The following is a 16,870-nucleotide window of genomic DNA, read 5'->3' on the forward strand; positions in this document are numbered from 1 at the left end:
CTCCCCTGGCTTTCACCACAATGCGGCCATTTCCAGCAAGAGTGATAATCGGTCGTCCTGGAGTGATCACAGTTTCATCGACTGTCTCTCACTTCCCTGTAGAGCAACTCAAGTAGAGATCCCACCAACAACAGAACCTACCTCAATGCCCTTGGAAGGCTCTGTGTTCGGTAAGAGCAAAGCCTCCAGCCTACCACCACATTGACCTTGGGGCTGTTAAATCAATTTGCCTCCTGGTTTCACACCCCCTCGTGAACAGATCTACCCCCTTTCAGTTCCCAAATGCCGAGCGATGAATCAGTACATTCACAAAGCTCATGGCCATGTGTCAACGTATCCTTGAGAAAGACACTGAACCCAAAGTTGCTCCTGATGGACTGCCTTGCATGGTAGCTTTGCCGCCGTAAGTGTGTGTGTTTGGAAAATATCTCGTTCAGTTTGTCATTGTCTACATTGTCCAAAGACACTGTTCACCACTGCTCTGGTGTTGAAACATCCAGATCCGATGTTACCGCGGTTACTGCGGAGGTGGACGCTTCAGAGTTCTGAGTGGGTGAGTCTTGTCTCAGTGGCATGTCAGCCAGCCAAGCTGTACCCCGGCATCTTCTACTCTTGAAAGGTTTCACCAGCGGAGTGCAACTAAGACATTGGCAACCAAGAACTCCTGGCAGTCAAACTGACCTTTGAGGAGTGCCGACCCTGGTTGGGGGGAACAGCACACCCTTTCCTGGTTTGCACCAATCCCAATAATCTACAGTAGATCCATCAGTAAAACGGCTCATAACTAGATTGTCTCTGTTTTTCACACATTTCCAATTCACATTTCCAATTCCTGGATGCAAGAACCCCAATGCCAATGCTCTATTGCGTATGTTAAATGTCAGTCCAGCCAACTCCATACAGGAATCCATTCTTAAAAAAAATAAAAATACATTTAAGATATTTGTAAATATGTCTTTTTTCGGCTTTATTGGACAAAGACAGAGGTATACATAAAATGTAGGGGAGAGAAAGCGGGAAAACAGACAGAAATGGCCCAAGATACATTTAAACCCGGACCGCTGCACTAAGGCCTTAGTCTATTTGATACACGCACTACCCGATGAGCCACCAAAGCAGTCCCAGCCCCCCCATCAACATGGCTCCCATCTGATGGGAAATCCTGGCCACGTCCAAGCAGCCCTGCCCATCCCACGTTACAGGCCCTGTGTTTTTACAGAAAACAAATCTTCAACTGTCCAACGGATCACAGCACTTTTCTGCAGATGACCGAGGTGTAGCTTAAATGGTAGAGCTTTGGACTGCAGATCGAGATGCTGCACGTTTGAATCCCCCCTTGTAAGTACCTTTCAATGAAAGCATCTGAGAACTGGCAACTGATAAAGTCAAATATTTTCTTAGAGCTATTTAACCTCGTCCACACTGAGCTTTCTTTTCTTTAAAAACCTCAAATAAATCTGAAATAATGTCTGCTGTACTAAGCCTGAGTAACGAGACAAACAAACCAGATTTTTGGGAAAAGTGTTCTATAAGATTGTCAAAATCATAAAAATTCAGTAAAACATTTGTTGTTTCAGTGCTGCTTGCAATACACGAAGAAGTGACACTTACGTAATCTGACAGGATAAATACTTATAGTGAGCATGTAGACCTTTTTTAAAATGTTCTTTAATGTTAGGACTGTTATTTTGTGAAAGAGATAAAGGCCTGACTGACTGTACTGTAGATTGTGGGGAGATGGGGGGAGGGGAGAATATGGTGTACTCCCCACGTATCAGACAGTATTTGCAGATTATTCTCAACACAGCTCTGCCCATTTTCTGGGGTTTTATGTAGCGGAGACAATAATGACATGAACACTGAGTCTCCCTCTTCCTCCACACTAATACATTCCTTCTGCTTGAACCTGAAGGAGCTAGTTAAACGCAGACATGACAGCCGCTCACGTTGATAAGGATGAGTAGGGAGCAATTCTTAGGCCTGCTAGGATGTAGAACTCACCGGATAATAACACTTGGCTCGCCTGGCTCAAACCACGTACTCTAGCCCCCCACCCCCCCCCCACCCCCCACTCCCACGCTATGTTGCTACATATCAAAGCAGCCACACCACAGGAGGGAGGCGAGCAGCAGAGGGGGGCTGTGCCTGGGTGTTAACAAGACCTGAGAAGGGACTTAATAGAAGCAAAGTCCTGGACTTATTGAAGAACGTCCCTGTAGCCCATCGAAACAATCTGAAACATTGTGCCTGAATATCTCAGCAAGTCTACACAGGGACAGTTCTACATGTATGAAGATGAGAGCTGAAACATAGCACTGATGGTACGGCTCACACAAATATAAGACTGGCATTCCTAACAATGTGTTTAGCCTCTCAAAGGAGTATCAGTGTCACAATCAAGATTCACACACTGCAAAAGCCTGTTCTGTGGATAATATCAAAATATAATATATCATATCAACCACCCCCAGTTCCCCTCCATCTGCACACCATCCTCACTCTTTGTACCATGAAGTCTTATAACCTCTGTGCACGTGTCGCAGCAGTGATTTGACTGCTTTTGTCATTCAGGAGTGTGTGACGCTCAGAAGTGGGAGTTTTTTTTGTTGAGAGAGAGAGACCATAGTCTTCTCTATTTCCCTGCCTTACTCCTGTGGATGACTCATCCTCTACAGTCCTCCCGCATCACCACTCCTGCAGCCCCCCCCCTCCACCCCCCCCACACATCGCTCTGCCACCCTATTCCCCTTCACACCCCCCCACCCCACACACACACGCATATCCCTGCCTCTGCTTTACACAACATCTCCATCACCTGGCACCCATTGCATCTTCTACATTTCCCATACAACCCCCCTTTCTACCCAACATCCCCTGCACACATTGTATCTCCCAACACACACAAACACACAAACACACAAACATACACACACACACTTCTCCAACACCCCCGGCCTCATTACAGACTTATTACAGCTCTGTCGGTTCAGCTGGACCACAGCATACTAATAGTTTTATTGCACATGTTTCCGAATGAAGCAGAAGAAGGGGGGGCAGACAGACAGGGACTCTGATGAGAGTGGGGGGAACCCAATCAATAGCAAATTGCTTTGGAAAGGCTTCAAACATGGTTATTATAATGAGTTTCAGATATGAAGAGGTAGATTAAAGCCTTTAAATTGCACTACACAGAGAAACGTGTTTAGCTGGTCTATGAGCCGTAGCACAGAGACGGCTCTGGGGGTGGAGGTGGGGGACTCAGTATGCTATAAATTCCAGACAGCTTCACAGAGAAATGTTATTTTGGTGTCTTTGTTTTTCCTCTCCTGTGGGGCAGAGCGTTAATCATTCAAATCAAAGCACAGATAACATACATGACAAACTGGTGTAGAGTATCAGTTAGTGACAGGAGCACAGCTCATCGGATAAAAAAAAGATGCTCAGTGCCCGAGGCAGCATTGGGTCGTTTTTGATGCACACAGTTGTTGTAGAACAGGGAATTACAGTGAATGTTAAGTGTGTCGATGGGAACCACTTGAAACCATAAGAATGCAATCAATAATCCCATCGGTGAACTGGTGAGACAGACCACAGCCACACAGATCAATACCTCCTGACAGGTTATCTCATTTGGAAAACATTTGGAAAGAATGGAAATATTGGTACTGCTTGATTACAGAGCCACACATATATTTTACAAGCACCTTAAAAAACAATGTTTGATGAAACTAAAACGTGATCAAAAGATGTATGATCCAGATCTACCAAGTCGTCATCTCCATGGTAACTGATCAGGCAACGCAGATGCGGTTGCTAACTTCCACGGACCTCGTTAACTCCGCCGACGGAAGTTGTGCTGCCGTGACTCCGGGGCCACGTCACTCCGACATCTGTAGACGGTTGAGAAAGGGGGGCGGGCGGGGTAGAGACAGGAGGGAGAGAGAGGGGGGCGGGCGGGCGGGGTAGAGACAGGAGGAGAGAGAGAGGGGGCGGGCGGGCGTGGTAGAGACAGGAGGGAGAGACAGGGGGGCGGGCGGGCGGGCGGGCACGGTAGAGACAGGAGGGAGAGATGTCAGAATCTAAAACAACTCAGATCTCGTGGCTCTAACACACTCACAAGCATCTACCTACGTATTCACCCACCCACTCCCCCTCACCCCAATCCACCCTTCAGCTTCAGCCTGAAATAGCCACACCAATGAGAAATATATAGCCTGCTTTAGACAAAAACCCTGCAGACAAATAAAAAATACATACAGCTCTGATCTCTGTCAAAAAGTTGAGAAGGACAATTTTGAGTGAGGAACAGAAGGGTCAAATTGGCAGTGGCCTCTTAAATTTTCCAGAGCTGAAGTTTGCTTTGAGCATCAAATCAGAAATACAGAGCTTAGTCTGGATGTACACCCGTACACCCTAACAGTAAGGAGTAGTGTTCCTCAGTCTGACCTCTAGTTTGTCCAGAATGAGCGGCAAGACCAGAGGACTGGAGATGCAGAGGGCTAGTGATCAACTAGGCTGCAGCCCCTAGTGCTGTATATGAGAAGAACACAGACAGGACAAAAGGTGGGGAGGAGGGGAGAAGACAAGGGAAGGAGAAGCTACGAGGAGAAGAGGGGGGGGGGGGGACAGGACCATTAAGATAAGGAAAAAGAGATGTAGGGTTGGTAGTTCAGATATTGATGGCAAATATGACTGGATTTAGTTACAGAGAAAGAAGAAAGAAATGTCTTTTGACGAGAGTGAGAAAACCCAGATGTGTTGGTGGCGAGCCTCAGTCCTCCTCTGATTCACCTCAACACCGACTGCGATCAGTGTTGTAAATATTAGCGTTGGATGACCGGTAGCCCTCGGAATGGATGACAGTGTTCCATACTTAGAATACTCTTAAAACAGAAACAGACTCAAGTTCCATTAGCCTGTCTATGATCATAACCCCCCAAAACATACAGCATCACTATGTATTTGTATACGCTGTAAGCGGGCCTCAATACATTGACCATATAAGACGTGCAGATGTACACCTGATGAATGAGGTGATAGGTTTGAGCTGTCAGCTGAGGTATTCAGAATATGCCCCCCAAAATTGTGAGGCATGACACAGTTTTCCATGCCTGTGTCTGGTTAATAGCCCCGTTTGTTTTGGCCAATGTGAAGTGATTTATATGTCTGTTTTGTGCTTTGACATTATGATTACAGGAGGTATTTGGGAGCATTGCTAGGCCATGAAGACATAGGCTGCCCCCCCCCCCCCCCCCCTCCTCCCCATGCCGGGTCAAAGCATCCCCCGTGTTTTGGTTTGGATGATTCATCAGAACTACCCTACCATCCGCCCTCTAAAAATACACACACTTTCATGTTTATTGCTGGAATCACTGAAAGTATTCGATAGCCAAACAGCCAACAACTTATTCTAAATATGCGTAAGTGTCAACTGTTAATCAGAGTTACCGGTACATATGATATGAGGAATCTATATCTTGTGAAGATTTGTGAAGAGGGCTAGTCTGGGTCTGGGTCTGGGTCTGTGGCTGGCGGGGGGTATACTGCCATCACACCCATTCTCCCACACACATATTTACATACTTTTATGTCTGTTTACCACCATTTTTCTCCATTTGCCATGTCATAATTGAATATATGTATTATTCATTTTCCACTTTATATTTCATTATGTAATTGTATCAAAGTTACAAACAATGTTTATGTAGCATATATTATAAAGTGTATCAATATGAAATGAACTCACTGTCAGTTTGTCTGTCTGATTTGATCACTTCTTTGATAGGATGACCACAACTCATTTGTGTCCTCTTTCTCCACCTCCTCATCCTCTCCTCCTCCTCCGCCTCCTCCTTCTCCTCCCACAGCCAGACTAAGACTTCCTGTCTTGTTCTATGGTGTTCTGGATGTGGAGCAGAGACGCTTAATTGTTGCTCATTGCCATTGACAACCTGGGCTGGTGGCTTAGAGAGTTTCAGGTCCAAGGGCCAGGGCAAAGCCATTCAATAGAGTGTTTAATCATGCAGCTGGCATTGATCCAGGAGGGACCCCCCGCCTTGACACACAGAGGCTGTCAGGAGAGGGGAGGGGCTCATCAGACTGGGCTTCTACCAACAATGAGCCAGACAACTCAACAGTCCTGTTCAAGCCACCAACATTTGTACATTTCAGGGAATGAGTTTGAATTGAGCATCCACATTTTCTGTCTGTACTTTCTGACTGTTGCATTGATCAGTGCAAAATCATGCAATTTAAGAATGAAATGGAAACATTTACATTCTTTGGAAACTGAACGTTATTTTCTATACTTTGGATGTGAAGTAGGATGGCTTAATGAACACACCCACACATACACACACACCCACACACAAGCACACAAACAATCCCAAACACAAATGCAAGAACATACAGGACACACTGTCCAAACCAACCATGAACATCTACCAGAGGCTGTGTCGGTTTATTTAGTTCTTAATGAGTCCACCTCAAAGCACAAGGAAAAATCTTCATTGATAAAATGTCACTGACGTACATAGGAGGGATGGAAGTGTGAAAATGTGTGAATCCTAGACGTATTTAATTAAGCTCAGGGTGTGAGATGTCATCACGACATGGACTGACTGAGCCAATGGGAGCTTTAAGTGAGCTGCCCTTCAGAAGAGAGCCAGGCAGATGACGCATGAGCATAGGTGTTGGTGAGTGAGAGACAGAGACATCGAGAAATGATTGGGAGAGGTGAGAAAGGAGAGACTCCGAAATAAGATGGAGAAAGGAAGAGGAGGGTGGAGAGACGGTGTGAGAGAGAGATATGGAAAGAGAGTGAATCGAAAGGATAGAGATAGAGAGACAAAGAGAGACAGAAAAAATAGAACAACAATGTGGAACACAAAGAGAACATCATCTTTCGAATGCTGACAATACAGTTTCAGTTTGAGATGCTCAATCTAACTTATGGTATTAGTGTAATATTTACAGATGCAGCTATACAAACATTTAACATAAAATAAAACGATGTCATGACTGGATTTATAATGATGAAATTATGGGAAATTATATCGCTGGTATCTCAATGATTATTTTTCATTTGGTTCTGGATTTTAAAACCTGATGTAGAGACTAGAGCATAGTTTATTTGTTTTTTAATAATATAGTTTGATTCGTAATAAGTCTTTACCAAAGTCATGTCACAGAAAATCTAATTGTATTGAATTGTGTTTTTGTTTATGTGAAGGTGTGATACGGCGGGAGTGCGGGGAGGGGGGTGTGGAGAAGGAGAAGTGAGGGGACTGGGGGGGTGACAGGACGAGAGTGGGGAATATTATGTTTTTATAGAAAGACAATATTGGTGAGGACACTGTGTGCCACACTATATCTCAGTATGTGGTCATGTGTGTGCATACGTATGTGTGTGTGAGCATGAGTCTGCTTCAGAGTGTGTGTGTGTGTGTATCTGTGCGTGAGTCGTGTGTGTGCCTGCGTCTGTGACGTGTGTACGTGGGGAACGTGTGTGTGCATGTGTGCGTGTGACGTGCATGTGTGTGTGTGTGAGTGTTTGTGACGCGTGTGTGAATAGGGAGACACTGCTTCTCAGCTGGGAGAGATTCTTAATGACTCCATGCGGGGGCTCTGAGTCTGGGAGAGAACACAGGCAGCTCCACCTACCTCCTCTGCTGCTGCTACCACGGACGCCATGCTGGATACATACAGCACTGAGCCGCTCAAGTTCCGTCTTTGTGTGTGTGTGTGTGAAAGAAAGACAGACAGAAAACGACAGCGCGAAAGACAGATCGAGAGAGAGATTGTGCATCAGTTAAAGAGCAAACAGGTCTTGGAATGATATAGATTATGGTTTGAGTAAAAGCCCAAAATATGTTTTCCTATCACAAGCTCATTTTCCAGAAGAGATTTATATTTATCCGTTTAAGTCCCTCCCTCTGTATGTCTCCACTTTCTGGCTTGCTGAGAACACCAGCCATTACCCTCCAACAAAAACAACAACTCCCAGAGGCCTTTGGGAAAAGGTTTGCCTAGCTGCATTGGCAGGGATATGTGCGTAAGAGAGATCCAATGACGTGATCTGGTCCTCTGATGTACTCTGGCTGAGCACATTGGTTGAGAAATTATTCATTAGTTTGAGACAAGAAGGGGAGGCTGGAAATATGGTCAGGGCTCTGGGCTAGAGCGAGCTGAGCGCTTCAGAGAGAACGCCTTGGTTCCAGTCCATGGCAGAGAGAGCAGAATACATTCAACAATTCTGTCTATGATGCTGCTGCGGCTGCTGATAATGATCATATCTATATTTGCATTCAGATATTTCATACACACATTTAGCGCATCAAAGAGGTTGAAAAATATCCTTGAAGAGAGCAGTTATGACATGTTTCTGTAGATTATGAGGGGAAAACAGGTCTCTGTCTGATGAACAGGTGCACATGTCTATTAATGATGCAATACTTGGTCACCACACCTTTTTATACATTAAGGAACTGTGAAATAAACAGCAAATGTCAAGTAAAAACACTGGGAATATTGAGGTAAAGCAAAATGTGTATGGGTACACATGAATTAAAGAGATTTGCTTCATAAATGGTTTATCTGTCAATTTTCATAATCTGTAAAAAAGAAAGAATTGCGGCGTCACTGTAACAGGTGTCAACTTGTGACAACCAATATCACTTTAGCCAGCTACGTCACCAAAACACTAGATTTTCACGGGCACAGGCTGGCGGTATTTATACTGAGGATTATGCTGAACCAATTCAACTTGGTTACAAACAAACATCATCACAACAAATAAGCAGTTCCTGGACTAAGACTGTCCTATTGCAAGCATGGTCCAACAGTGTACCAGAGGCATTCATGCTACATAAGCATGCCTTGGAAGGTTGAAACGTGCTGCCCAAGGCTCGCTCTCCACATCCAGTGGGACAGACATAGACGAGTAGAAATGGACATGACAGCCTACACCAAAACCTTCATCAGCGTTAACATGTGTGCAAGCGGTGAAGCACATTTCCTATTCTGAGGCCAATTAATTCAACCTACTCTTAAAAGTGCAAGGAGAAAAGTTTTTACACTACAAGAATGTTCATGAATATAATATGGGCGCCTTGTCGAGTTTCAAACCAGGATGTACGAATGTAAAACAGGGAAAAAAACCTCTTTCTGTTGTTGTTCCTGCTTCCTCCCCGGTCGTCGCCTGGCAGAGAGAGAATATAAGGTTAACCTGTTCTCTCACGCTCTTCCCTCTGAACTCTCTGTGGGTACATGACTCACTGACAAGACTACACCTCACACAACAACAAACACTATGGCAGTGGGATGAAAACATCCTTTAGACAAAAGCTGGTGAATGCATCTGATTCTTCTCAAGTCATGTTCTTGTTTTAAGTATTTCATGACAAGAATCCCTCTCTTTTGTGGGAGAATTTTGTCATGTGTGAGTTGATGTAGGTGTAGGCTATGAAAACAGGCTCTGGGGTGCGATTTTCTTTATTCTCAGGAGACAAGGGACCCCAGTCTGAAATCAAAACCACTATTCCCAGTGATCTAGCAGGCACACCCTTTTCCAACTAAGCCCAGAGAAAATGCAGCCTTGAGAAATTGCAGCGTGATTACAGTGAGCATCATGCATATTGGAACTGCAAAATAATGAGAGGAAATCAAGCTATTCCACTTGGGTTTTGTACAGTGGCAGATTCCAGAGAGTGTCCATGAAAGAAGTTGTTTTGTGTTGCATGGTGACTCACATCTTGTTGACATGGAGACCAAAATAGCAGCCAAATGGAAGAGGACATTCAGTCTACCCTTGAGACTCAGCACCATTGGGAAGGATGGAGAGATGGAGAGAAAGAAAGAGAGACTACAGAGAATAAGAGAGGAGAGAGTGTATTGAGACACATGGTAGGGAGATAGGGAGAGAGAGAGGAGAGACAGAAGGGGAAAGAGGAACGAAAGAGATAAATAGAGAGAGAGAGAGAGAGAGAGAGAGAGAGAGAGAGAGAGAGAGAGAGAGAGAGAGAGAGAGAGAGAGAGAGAGAGAGAGAGAGAGAGAGAGAGAGAGAGAGAGAGAGAGAGAGAGAGAGAGAGAGAGAGAGAGAGAGAGAGAAAACTTGAAGAACCATAAGGGCATGTGTTGTATAAGGCAATGAGTCACTCTCACTAACAGTTTGGATCTTGGGAACCGATAGGAAATCGTTCTGTTGTCTCTCAGCAGGGAGCGGGTTCTCTGGAAGGAGAAAAGGAAATAGGGTTATTTGGCAGGGGGTGTAGGATAGGTCTTGGAGGGTGTGTTAAGAGTTGGGTGGTGTTGGTGCCTGACTGGAATCCAGTGGAGCCAGAGTAAGTCCTGCACCAGTAGAAAGTGATGGGTTGGATACACTGAAATCCTGCCTGTAATTCTGAATCTATTGCACCTCAAATACCTGAATTTGCTACTTGTTTTGGATTCAAGTGGGCAGCTGCTTACAGGGATTCACAGAGGATAAGCTGCTAGCCTGTGACATCAGAGCACCAGTGGTTTATTGCCCTGCCTTATAGTGCTGACTCAAAAGGTGTCAAACATCAATGCTCGAACGTCATGGAGAAATCCATGACCTTAACATGGATGGAAGCAATGGCGCCTGCCTCTGTTCCTTCAGTACCTGCTTCTCAGAAAGAGAATAAGAGAATAAGGTGAGGAGGGTGATAAAGAAATAAAGAGGGAGTGAGAGAAATGGAGGGCCTGGCAGAGAGAAACGGAGCAAGAGAGAAATATTTGTTTGTCTATCCCTCTCTGTTTCTTATTTTCGGAGCTATCGTAATATAACCCTACTGTTCTTTCCTCCTTATGGTTTCCCAATGCAGTGTGATAGACCATGAGTCATGCCACAAACTCAATAGCCCCATAGATGGTTTTATGCAGCCTTAGAGATGTGGGCTCCTTTATTTCATTTCAGTGAGGTCTGTGACCATGGAAATAATGTTACAAAGCATCTGACTCACCTGATCTTTGGCCCTCAAAAGCTTCACAACTCACCCAGAGCTGTTGGTGCAAATATTACTAAATGTTTTACTCTCCCTGTTGGACACTCCCTGTTTCAGTCACTCCCCTCCAGCAGAAGTCTGCGGTCCATCAGGACCAATACCTCACGCCACACAAACAGTTTCTTACCTTCCGCTGTTGGCCTCTTCAACAAGGCCAAGGGACCACACTGACTCTAATGACTTCTTGCTTAAATCACACTGCTTTTTGCACTGCATTACAAAATGGTATCTTGTACATTTGTATTTTTTGTTATATTTGTATTTTTATATTGTAATTTACGGCAACTTATATTTTATTGTATATTTAATTATATTCTAATCCCACTTAGTACTGCTAGTTTATGTACCCTTAGTATAGATAGTCCACATATTTAAATTTTAGGTATATGTTTATTGTATGCACCTTCCTGCCAAAGCAAATTCCTTGTCTGTGCAAACTTTCATGGAGAATAAATCCCATTCTGATTCTGATTCATGGCTGAGACAACATTGTTACTCAACCACCCTCACCATGTACCTTAAAACATTTAGGTAAATCATAAAATCACTATAGCTAACACCGGACTTCATTCCTGACACCATGCCAAATCTTGACTATGCTAGGTCATATTAAGGCCACTTAAATATATATTTGAGAACAGAGAAGAAACACAAAAGAGACGTTTCTGTGCCAGGCTTTTATTTTTAAGGCCATGTATTTTGTGAACTCGCACCCTTGTCGCTGTTCAAGCATATTCCCGTGTTCAAATTACTCCAGTGTTTCACCTCATTGTGTACCGGCAGGGCACTTTATGGGTTCACAAAAGGGGACCAGCATGGTTTCTGGTGCTCCTGTCCCCTCCTAATGCTGCTTGACAATGAGCCGGCAGGATTAGCCAAGTCTACCCATCAGCAGGGCTCCCAGATTGAGAGGTTGGAAATGTGTCTGACAGCGTGCTTTCACAACACAGCCTGCAGCTACAGGCCATGCTGCCTTTCATATAAGCTTCTGGATTTCTATGCTTCTGCTGTTTTTTATTGTTATTCCATGTATTATATTTTGGTGTGTGTGTATGTGAAGGGGGGGGCGGGGCGTGGGGTGACTATCAGGGTGAGTTTGTACTCTTGTTCTCTGTGGTGCATAGCGGCTAAGAGTCACATTTGCATTTGTAAGAGCAGAACGGAACAAATGTAGTGTTTCTCTCTTTTGGTTCATATCCTAGGAGCTGTGGTTGGAGTGTCTTTGTCAAAGTAGATTTCTTTCAAAGGCAGAGTTAAGGTTAGGACTGTCTTATTTGGCATTCAGGAAATGAAGTGCAGACATTTTTATTTCAAACATTCATGACAAAAGGAGTGCTTTTAATGAAATCCCATCTGAAAAGCAGAACAGGACAAACTTAAGTGATGGAGTATGAAAGGACAATGGCAGTATGAATCGACAAGGATATTTCACACAGCTGAAACTATAATACGGATAAAGAGCCTCTGTAGTGTCCACATATACAGGGCTGATGTCATAAAATCATGTGAAACAGCAGGGTTTCTTGTATTATCTGTGTGTGTATGTGTATATTTGCATGTGTGTGTATGACTGATTGGAACATGACTGAAGGGTATTCCTAACAGTGGTAGCAGACCAATCTTACCAGACACGCTTGTCTGAGTGGCAGGACCACACGGGTAGTTCACATCACATCTTTGAAGTCCTAATGAGACACCACCATCGCCGTCCACACATACAATCCCCCATTCTGTTCCATTTACTCTTCTTGAATCTGGTGTGTTCCATGACAACAGGTTCTTAGTCAACGCGGCCCCTAGCAGGGATGTTTGGATGATACGATTCAGCAGACACACAGACACATGGTGTTGGACAGAGCATACTCATACTCCAACAGCAATGGCCCATGTCCTCAATGGCTTCCATTATCTGCCTCAAAACACCCTGACAATGCCCCAAGGTTATGTACAGTAGGCCTACTCAGGGTTGCCTGAGAAATCCCACAAGCATTTGATAACTCTGAATGCAACTTATGTCCTCGAGACAGCGAATAATAGTTTTAATTTCATGAGGTCATTTCTATATTCTCTCTGTTTTGGTCTGTTGTCCTGTGTGTGAACAAGTGTGTGTGTGTATAGACTGTATAGTATGTGAATGTGAGTGTGTGTTTTGTACTTATATCCATGTGAGCTGTGCTCCTCAGACAACGACTGCTCTCTAACTGACCTGTCAGAACTCTTCTGTCACAGACACATCTTAGAGTACGTACAGTTAGACAGACAGCGTCATCTGGCGTTAAGACGCTCTCTATCCATCCATGCTCAGGTTTTAACACCCCCAGTGAGCCTGAGGGGACTTTGTCCACAGTGAACATTGTAACTCTGCTACTCACTCTCTCTGCTCAGTAGATAACGACAAAGCAAGGTCTACTGTAATTGGCACAGCGACCTTGTATGTTTATCGTGGAGTTGGCACAACATATAGTGTATGCTGGTGGATCATTGGGTGGCCTGTGATTGATCTAACATGGTAACATGATCTCTATCATATCTTCCTTTTACATTCAATATAAGTGGTTTTATATTGCCTATGAATACCATTTGAGAAATTCCAACGTAACTTGTCGTCTTGAGGTTTGAATATCCTTTGCTGCTTTTTGCTGTTTTCCATTCTAATCAACATTATCAGATAATAATAAGGGGGGAAAACACAGTACATTACAATACAATAACAGACAATACAATACCACACAACTACACATGAAACAATACATGCTATAAACCAACAGCACTTTTTTAAGTGCCACACAAACTTTATCACAGTAAAATAAGTGGCTTTACCACACAGAAATGGGTTTCCGAAACACCCAACATAAAATGTTCACACATTTTTTTTGTAACGCCAACTAACAATTTTCTGTCGATAATATATGATTGTAATGTCTGCTATACCCAGTGTGTTCCCTTCAGAAGCTTGGTACAGCTTCCATCACTCTGTTCTGGACTACAGTGCTACAAAGGCGGTAAGAAATGCTGGAACATTTTTAAGTCTTGCCACTGAGTGGTAGTATTTCTCTTCCTAAGACTTGAACTTCTTTCTCTTCTTTTCTTCTTCGGCACACACATCTGGGGTTCATTCAGGAGGGAGCAAATACAGCAAATTATGTGGCTTTTGGATGTTGCTGACTCACTTTTTAATGTGATCTGGGACTATGGAAAATGTAATGTAAACTAAATTGTGTTTGTACACAATTTATGCATAGTTATTTCACTGTAAAAGCATAGGCAGTCTTTTAAGATGCAACTAACATACAGTATATTACGATGATATTTCAGAGGTCACTTGTCAGTATTGCTTTCATCTTAACTTACCCATCTACAGGTTGAATTTGGATCCTTTAATTTACAAAAACACATGACCACCTTCATCAGTACTGCTTTAGTCAGAGATGCCACACAAAAACAATGTCCTAATTGAAATTAGTTAAACTTAATTGAAGTTATCTTAGTTTAAGATAAATGATTTCAACTTATATGCCATACAAGTTGAAATCACCCATCGAGGGGCCAGTTGATCTTTTTCCCTCCTCAGACCACTGTGATTGGATAATCTTGTTTTGATATGACGTGTATTCGTGTCCTGATTTTCTATTTGCAATGTAAATGGTCTTCTGCATGGAAAATTTCCTCCTAAAACAACCTATCAAAACAACGGAATTTGCACCTTTCACTTGCCAAATTATGCAAATGTGATTTACATGAAAACTCACTTGCTGGATCTCTCTTCCTGCTCTCCATCCAACCCAGCTATAAAATGATTGACGTAAGCATGTTTTCACTATAGTGGCAGATGGAATTTAACTATTAATAACTGGGATTTAGCATTTAGATTGTAAAAACTAACTATAAAACCTGAAATCTAACGTCAGAAGTGTTGTTTACTGATACACCCCCCAAAAGAACAGTTTAAAAAAATCAAGTAAAGCAATGTTAATACAGTGTGATAAAGAGTGGTGCATCTAGCAGCAAAACTAAAGTGTTCAGATCAAAACCTGCAAAGATTCTGACAAATGAGAACATAAATAATATTACAGCATACATCCTTTACAACATATGAATACATTTAACTTATTATGACACAGAATAATCCTAACCCTATGACTGATTCAGCTAGCTCAAGTTAGCTTTCTTTCAAGGTTATGCAATCTTGAAGTGTTACTAAACACCCAAATTCCCACCTTAGCCTTCCCCGTCATATTTTCTAAAAAGTAATTCTGGTGAAATGTTGTTGATGGGGACTCATGCATATTAATTTATGGGGTAGACGCTCTGACATGCCCAATTAGGCTTATGTTAATGATTCTAGCTAGCTGGTACATATAGAAACAATGGAAATCGACAGTGAGTCTTTGTACTCTAATATGACATTTGCAACTGAAAAGTCATACGATGTTGGCAATTTCTTTCAGCTACAAACATTTTGCAAACCCTAATGCAACCTCTTGGGTTGCTAAAACATTCCTACAGGGCGTGTGAAGTGCACAGATACATTACCTCCATTTTGGCAGCCAAATAGATTTTGATTTAATGTAGCCATAGTTGAGCTGTTCTGTGGGAAACTATGGAGTCCGTAATTGCAGTTGCAGTACAGAACGGCATGTACAATTAATAATTGTCAATAAACGTAATTTAGTCTTCTAAGATTCCAATGTATGTGAAAAGAAACATTTAATCTTTGGCACAAAATGACTCAGAAAACTAACTGACCCATACTGACTGCTACCTTAAAGTTCCCTCACTCTGCACACACTCCCACACATGTGTAGGCCTGTATAGGTTAACCTAGGGATGTTACCAGCTACTAGCGCATCTCAGGGGAGGATGAATCAGCCTACATCCCTCCTTGTGATACCCTACATCATATGTGTTACCTCAAAAAGGCACTCAAATGTCACAAATGTCTGTGTGACCAACAAAAAAGAACATCTAGAGGCATAAGAGTCAGTGTTGAAGTCAGAGCCAGCAAATAATAATACCACTCACTTTTGCAAAGATTCGTTGGAATCATGACCTGCATTGATGCGTTTAGCCATGCCTGAGTGTCAACCATAGGGGTTTAGTTACCCATGTCTATAGCTCAAATAGCTCTAGACCCCCCCCCCCCCACCACCAATAATGCACCTTTAAACAATTAACTAAGGACAAAGTGCAAATACATTAGTAAACATCATCCTCCCATTTAGGAGTTTAGGGAAACTAAACTCCTAAATCTGTTTTTGAGTGTCCTCCAGCATGTCTATATAAAAAAATTCTGATCTTGATTTAGACTAATCTTTGCAAAAGGGATAGGCCTATGCATGCACATAGTTTTGCTTGAGTCATAAAAATATTTATATTGTAGTATGGATCACTGACTGCAGTGTGTGTGTTTGTGTGTAGGTGGATGTGTTCTTAGTGTGTGTGTGTGTGTGTGTGTGTGTGTGTGTGTGTGTGTGTGTGTGTGTATGTGAAGTGTTTGTGGATGTGTTGTCCTTCAAGTTTATACAACTATGCTTCATGAGGCATTTCACATACTTTCAGCTAATGGTTTAACACTAAAAGTAATAATGGGACTCTGACTTTTTAGGAAGCCATAAATGAATCAACAATTGTTAAGATAGGCTTTGGCCTGTCTCATTGTCACCAGAAATTGTCTGAAAACATCAGGCCATGATAAGTTGTCTTTAGTATGTGAATTTAAGTACATTGTTTGCTATATGAAAAATTGTGATTGTATTTTGTTGGCTTAATTTAGCCATTTGTGCTGGTGGTCTACTGATATACTAATACAGCTTTTTAATGTCACCTGACCTGACCATGCGATCAT

This window comes from Osmerus eperlanus, chromosome 10 (assembly GCF_963692335.1).
Source record: "Osmerus eperlanus chromosome 10, fOsmEpe2.1, whole genome shotgun sequence".
In the NCBI taxonomy this organism is placed as follows: domain Eukaryota; kingdom Metazoa; phylum Chordata; class Actinopteri; order Osmeriformes; family Osmeridae; genus Osmerus; species Osmerus eperlanus.